The sequence below is a fragment of the Scylla paramamosain genome, unplaced genomic scaffold (genome assembly GCF_035594125.1).
Source record: "Scylla paramamosain isolate STU-SP2022 unplaced genomic scaffold, ASM3559412v1 Contig2, whole genome shotgun sequence".
In the NCBI taxonomy this organism is placed as follows: Eukaryota; Metazoa; Arthropoda; class Malacostraca; order Decapoda; family Portunidae; genus Scylla; species Scylla paramamosain.
In genome coordinates, this window is record NW_026973667.1 from 55001 (window position 1) to 62483 (window position 7483).

At 41.2% G+C, this 7483-nt stretch overlaps 1 long non-coding RNA gene across 4 annotated transcripts in view; it reads right to left on the bottom strand.

Annotated features, from left to right (window-relative positions):
* Nucleotides 1-7269, bottom strand: part of LOC135095901 (uncharacterized) — a 9155-nt gene extending 1886 nt beyond the window's left edge. The window contains exons 1-6 of one of the 4 annotated variants that reach the window (XR_010264546.1): nucleotides 7167-7269; nucleotides 4879-5123; nucleotides 1894-2202; nucleotides 934-1230; nucleotides 439-582; nucleotides 1-31 (exon numbers count right to left, since the gene is read on the bottom strand). The exon at nucleotides 1-31 is cut by the window's left edge and continues 78 nt beyond it. This is a non-coding gene — a long non-coding RNA (uncharacterized LOC135095901). Of the gene's footprint in view, nucleotides 32-438; nucleotides 583-933; nucleotides 1231-1893; nucleotides 2203-4878; nucleotides 5467-7166 lie in introns of those variants that run through there. The other 3 variants (XR_010264548.1, XR_010264547.1, XR_010264545.1) reach the window with 3 other exon arrangements.
* Nucleotides 7270-7483: the final 214 nt, after the last annotated feature.

Sequence of the window (7483 nt, forward strand, 5' to 3'; positions counted from 1 at the left end):
AGGCTTGTCTTGCGGAGCTCGTACAGTTGTTCTGAAAGTGTGGTTCGGTTTCGGCTGTGTTTCTGAATGCATGGTACAGTTCAGGGCTCCCTTCCTAAATATATGGTATTATTTAAAGGTTTCTTTTTAATGTATGGTAAAGTTCAGGGTCCTTCTTGAAAGTATGGTACAGTTTAAGGCTCCCTATTTGCTGCTTTGGGTACAGTTAGGGGTCTTTGTTCTGCTGTAAACTCTGGAACTCCCTGTCTGTTTCTGCATTTCTTTCAGTCTTTGTCTACCTCACTAATACAAGAATTACCCAGTGTTCTCAATCTTTCATCCCTTTCACTGATAAACTCTGGAACTCCCTGCCTATTTCTGTATTTTCCCCTGCTAAGGCTCTTTTCTTACACACACACACACACACACACACACACACACACACACACACACACTCACTGTTGTGCGGTGTATTTGGTCGCCTCCTCTGAGATGAGAGCAATTCTGGAGATGTTCTTGGCTACAACCTTGGTCTTGTGTGATGCGGCCATGAACCAGGCAGGCGTGCCGGGGACCTGTAACTTCTTCAAAGTTACACAGTTCCTTGTTCATGTGGAGTAGGCCCATGAACCGTCGCGGGAAATGGGCGTATAATAAGGAGTATAAAAAAAAAAAAAAAGGAGGAAAAATGCATGTCATACACAAGCTGTCTATAGATATATGAGAGATATTTATAGATAAATATAGATATTTATAGATAAATATAGACATTTAGAGAGGAGCATATATCTATAGACTGTTTTTTACTTAGAATTACTTGAACTATCATATCCAAAGGTAGAGTGACAAAATGAAAAATAAGGAAAAGCAGGAACATATGTATCATTGATGAATGGTAACTATTCAACACTATTTATGAGAAAGATAGCAGAGAAGGCAAGAGAAGTGACTTACTAGAGCATACAGCCTGGCAGGATTCATTGAGGCTGTAGTTGAAAGTTAGCACAGCCGTCATGTTGTTGTAATCTAGAAAGAAACTAAAGCAATTGCAGCAGACACAGGGGCCTCTTCCTCCCCTCCCGTCGCCAGTAATTCTTCCGTAGGTCGAATTTTCTTGTCGTCTCTCCTGTGCGCTGTATTTCCGTAGGATGAGGTCAGTGTTAGACAGCTGAAGCCACTGCCTGCTGGGCTGAGACGTGGTGATCTTGTTGTGCCTTCTGTTTCTCACCAGGATCCTCTCTCTCCGCCTCTCTGCATGTATACACAGAAGATACTGATGTGGAAGGTGTGGCTCAGAAATATACATACAGTGAGACATGCAGGAAAATATAAGACAGGGCGTAAATCAATAGACACAGCACAGAAGTATAAATGCAATGAAAAATGCAGCGCAGAAATATAGACGTAATGACAGCACGACAAAATATAAAAACAGTAACAGATGCACCACAAAAATATAGATGAAATGAGAGGCTAACGCACCAAAGTACAAAATGAAGATGATGTTTGATGAGAGAAAGACAGAAATATTGTTTTTCTTTATCTTCTGGCCAAAAAAATATCTGTTGTGTATTGTTTAATGTGACAGATGGTAAGTTTATGAATGGAATAAAAGAAAATATGAGTTTGTACAAATACTGAACCATTATTCAAGCAATTCCTATGTGAAAACTTTTATTTTTTCATCTGCTTTAAAAATATCTACTGTACATTGTTTAATTTGTTTGCAAGAAGGTAAATATGTGTTTGTACAAATACTTAACCGTTACACAAAGAATTTACATGAAAAACTGCCATTTCTTCGTCTTCTGCCTGAAAATACCTTGCATGTATTTTTTAAGTCATAAATTTGTGAACGAACTTGATAAAAACATGACTTTGTACAGACAGAGAATTATTTAATCTCAAACTCACCTGTGGGTACAAAAAACTGATGCTTTTTGACGATTATCCTTCCTCCTCCTCCTCCTCCTCCTCCTCCTCCTCTTCCTTCTTCTTCTTCCCCTCCTCCTCCTCCTCTTCTTCCTCCATCAGTGACCTCATCCAGCTGTCTTGTCTCAACCATTTTGACAACCCTGACCTGGTACAACCCATGAGGCAAGGTCAGGTCGTGTAGGGTGACCTGGCCTGGCTGTGGCACTGTGACCCGCACCACCACACAGCGCTGGCATCCACGGTCCAGTCTCTGTGCTAGCCTGCCAGTCACCACCACCACGGCTCGATCTGGTGATGAAGAGATTTTCTTTCCATATGATTTAATTGTGACCTCTCTCTCTCTCTCTCTCTCTCTCTCTCTCTCTCTCTCTCTCTCTCTCCTCTCTCTCTCTCTCTCTCTCTCTCTCTCTCTCTCTTCCTTTTTTCACCCCAAATTTTGCGGTTTACTCTGGACCAGTTTTTGTGAGCTGCTGTGACCAGTTGGAGGAGGAGGAGGAGGAGGAGGACGAGGAGGTAATGAAGATTTAATATGTGTTATTTGCAACTGTGTGTGTGTGTGTGTGTGTGTGTGTGTGTGTGTGTGTGTGTGTGTGTTTGTGTGTGTGTGCGTACCTACACACACACATTAACAAACATTTTAATACTACAACTCATCTCTTCTTGTATAACTTTGCATATAATTTTACCATACACACATACATACATACATACATACATACACACACACACACACACACACACACACACAGATCATCCAAGACAAATAATAGTAGAAATAGACCATACTATTTTATTATTACTATTCTTCCACTATTAGTTAAGTGTGTAGTAGTAGTAGTAGTAGTAGTAGTAGTAGTAGTAGTAGTAGTAGTAGTAGTAGTAGTAGTAGTAGTAGTAGTAGTAGTAGCAAACCCAAACATAAGAAAGATGAGTATTACAGTGACATACAACACCAGAGAGAGAGAGAGAGAGAGAGAGAGAGAGAGAGAGAGAGAGAGAGAGAGAGAGAGAGAGAGAGAGAGAGAGAGAGAGAGAGAGAGAGAGAGAGAGAGAGAGAGAGAGAGAGAGAGAGAGAGAGAGAGAGAGAGAGAGAGAAAGTTCCTCAATATATGTATTCATAAATTTCATACCTGGCCACTGGTAAATGCTGTTTCAAGAACCGCCTGCATTAGACACACACACACACACACACATACCTGCTACTGTATGTGTGTGTGTGTGTGTGTGTGTGTGTGTGTGTGTGTGTGTGTGTGTGTGTGTGTGTGTGTGTGTGTGTGTGTGTGTGTGTGTGTAGTAGTAGTAGTAGTAGTAGTAGTAGTAGTAGTAGTAGTTCTTAGTTTGTATTTTTGTGGTCAATAAAATAAAATAAAATATATATATAAACATTGTGTGTGTGTGTGTGTGTGTGTGTGTGTGTGTGTGTGTGTGTGTGTGTGTGTGTGTGTGTGTAGTAGTAGTAGTAGTAGTAGTAGTAGTAGTAGTAGTAGTAGTTCTTAGTTTGTATTTTTGTGGTCAATAAAATAAAATAAAATATATATATAAACATTGTGTGTGTGTGTGTGTGTGTGTGTGTGTGTGTGTGTGTGTGTGTGTGTGTGTGTGTGTGTGTGTGTGTGTGTGTGTGTGTGTGTGTGTGTGTGTGTTTCAGTTCAAAACACTTATCCTTCAATTTTGAATAATCAGTTTATATTTTTGTTTTTCTACTTTTTAGGTGTTCTTGGTCAGTGCCTCTCTTACATTAAACAAACAAATAAATAAATAAATAAATAAATAAATAAACAAATACTACTATTCCTACTACTACTGTTGCTAATGAGATAATATTGATTCTAATGATATATTTCTGGAAGTCAACAAGTCAGACACACTTGCTACATAAATGGCATTAATTAATACATAAATAAACAACATGAGCATCTGTATTTCATTAATTTCAAGGGACACACACACACACACACACACACACACACACACACACACACTCTCTCTCTCTCTCTCTCTCTCTCTCTCTCTGCATTCCTGTACACACTAGGAAGGTTAGGTTAGGTAAGGAAAGGTCTGGCTGGGAATATTTGGTTAGGAGGGAACAAGGGAGAGAGAGAGAGAGAGAGAGAGAGAGAGAGAGAGAGAGAGAGAGAGAGAGAGAGAGAGAGAGAGAGAGAGAGAGAGAGAGAGAGAGAGAGAGAGAGAGAGAGACATTGTATATCAATATGCATTTCCTTGTAACCAAAAATTTCCAGGACACATTCTCAAAAACACACAAAACATTTTGCATAAACACAACATATAACAAAACAGACATAATAATAATAGATCACTATCACCACAAATACAGCCATCAACAACCACCATCAGACCTCCAGCCAATGACAGCCATACTTTACAACCAGGGGCATTTCGTCAGCCAATGAGGAAACTTTCTTGCTCGTGTCTCGGCAGGAGGTCATCACCACTATTTCAAAAGGGCTCTAGATGAAGCTACATAGGTTTTTAAGAATGTTTCCAAGGTTCTAGTGACACAATAACAACATTTCTATATTAAGAGGAGAAACACTCTTGAGAACCTAAGTATCTCTGTGGCCTTGAAAAAATACTCCTGATGAAATAATACGGGTTTTCAAGAATGTTTTAATGGTTCTACTGATAGATTAACAACATTTCTACATTATTAATCTTGAAAACCCAGCTAGGTATCTCTGTGGCCTTGAAAAAATACTCGTGATGAAATAACACGGGTTTTCAAGAATGTTTTAATGGTTCTAGTGATAGATTAACAACATTTCTACATTATTAATCTTGAGAACCCAGCTAGGTATCTCTGGCCTTTGCAAGTAGTCTTGGTGAGAGCAAAGCATTTCTAAACACAGGTGGAACCTGTGTTTAGCATTTCTAAAGCACAAAGGAACAAAAACAAGATCAATAACAGAGAACAGGAGCAGGAGAACAAGACCCAGATGGCCTCACCTCAAAGGGAAGCCTCCCCGTCAGGTTGAGTCCCAGCATGACCATCTGAATCACCCAGAAGAAGAGGATGTCGTGACTCGTCTCCACCAAGGTCGTTGGGTAGAAGCGAGCAAGGTCAGGCATGGTCTCTCTCCTCCCCAGACCTGGCCAGCCCAGCGAGGCAAAAGGAAACAGGCAAGAGGAGAACCAGGTGTCCAGAACATCTTCCTCCTCCTGCTGGATGGACATGGAGGCCAAGGGTATGCCTGGGGAGGAACACAGGGTGAGGATGGAAAGTTGCCATTATTACCGTAGCTGTCAAAACTTTTATTTATCTATTGCTACACCAGGTTTATTTTTTTTAACGAGGGTTTGCACACACACACACACACACACACACACACACACACACACACACACACACACACACACACCTCAGGGAGACATTAATCTAACCACCAACGCCACCAACCAAGTAGCACTCATGAAGGAATGTGGTCCCAGGATGACTGGGCTTATGGTTTAGTCAAAATGGGTTCCCAGTTCTTCATTCCTGTTACAGTTATCATGCCTGGCAACTAGCACAGGACGCACACACACACACACACACACCTCAGGTGTGAAGTAACTCGAGACACGAGACCTTCCTCGTACAAGTTAATTTAGTGAATACTTCCAAATCATTGTTTTTATTGTGGTATGGTGGTGTAAAAAAAGCTAACATTACTAGCCATAAACAGGGAGTATGCAGGGCAAAGCCCCCCTGGCTCCTTTAGGTTACATAACGTTACGTTGTGTTGGGTTAGGTTACGTTCGGTTCTCGGGTAATGTAAAGTTTGGTTAGGCTGGGTAATTTTTGGTTAAGTTAGGTTAATGAAGGAGGTCCATGGAGGGAAAAGCCCCCATGGGTAGTTTAGCTTAGGTTAATGACCTTAAGAGTGTTCTGAAAAACACCAAAGTTCATGTGGTTAGACTAGAAATTTCCTGTTTTCATAACATTCTATTTCTCATTCTTACATTTTCAGGAATGTGAAAAATGATTCATTCACACACACACACACACACACACACACACTTCAGGGAGACATTAACCTAACCACCAATGCCACCAACCAAGTAGCACTCATGAAGGAATGTGGTCCCAGGATGACAAAGCTTATGGTTTAGTGAAAATGGGTTCCCAGTTGTTCATTCCTGTTGCCATGCCTGGCAACTAGCATAGGCAACTTATGGGCTAAGCCACCCCAGGACCCCAATCCTACACAAGTACCCTAATGAGACACCTCACTACACGCTGGGCTTATGGCTTAGTGAAAATGTGTTCCCAGTTATTAATTTCTGTTAGTTATGCTTATAAAGACTTGACACATTGCTTCTGGCACTGCTTTTAATTGCTTTGTGTCACAGTGAAAGGGTTAAAGATCACCCATTGCTGGGGCACAACCAGATCCAACTCCAAACCCCAACCTGTAGTTATCAGTCAACACATCTTGCCATGTAGTCAGGGTTAATCAGCTAGCCTTGACAAGTCTAAAAAAAACATTATATAAAGTCCTAAAACTGAGAAATAAACAGAATAGGAAATCAGAATAAACATACACTCACCTCTCGGCAGGGGTGGTGGGGAGGAGGAGGAGGAGGAGGAGGAGGAGGAGGAGGAGGAGACAGACAGACATTAAGGTAACCACCAACACCACCACCAGCACCACCAAGCTAAGCAGGTAGCACTCATGAAGGAATGTGGTCCCACGATGACAGAGCTTATGGTTTAGTGAAAATTGGTTCCCAGTTGTTCATTCCTGTTGCCATGCCTGGCAACTAGCATAGGCAACTTATGGGCTAAGCCACCCCGGGACTCCAATCCTACACAAGTACCCTAATGAGACACCTCACTACACGCTGGGCTTATGGCTTAGTCAAAATGGGTTCCCAGTTATTAATTTCTGTTTCAGTTATGCTTATAAAGACTTCACACATTGCTTCTGGCACTGCTAATTGCTTTGTGTCACAGTGAAAGGGTTAAAGATCACCCATTGCTGGGCCACAACCGGATCCAACTCCACACCCCAACCTGTAGTTATCACTCAACACATCTTGCCATACACTACCAAATTAATAACCTTATACAAAGGAGAAGGAGGGAATGAGAGAAGAGACAACACTACAGTCCAGCCTAACAAATGCCTAGCAAAACGTTCACCTCAAAAAAAAAAAAAAAAAAAAAATCCAAAATATACAAATATCTGTTCTAAGTTATTCCTCAATTTAACTCCACACCGAGACATCTTAACCTTAACCTTTCCACTCACCGCTGGGAAAGCGTAGCTGAAGGAAGGGAAACGAAAAAAACGTCACATTTTCAAGCCAAGGCGTACCTTAAAGCGACTCCCTACCTGACTCCTTAGCGCAAGAGACCAGGGGCTTAAAAATTATAGGATTTTCTTTCTTATAATTATTTTACCGCTCATCTGTGGCCCTTTCTCGTATTTTTCCCATTATTGATTTCTCATGTTCTTATTTTGCAATGCCTTAGCTGTAAATGATGAAGCAATCCAATTGTATACATGAATTTGTGTCACTTGAAGCGAACCTACATGACCCACCACTGCAAGAGACCGCGGGCTTA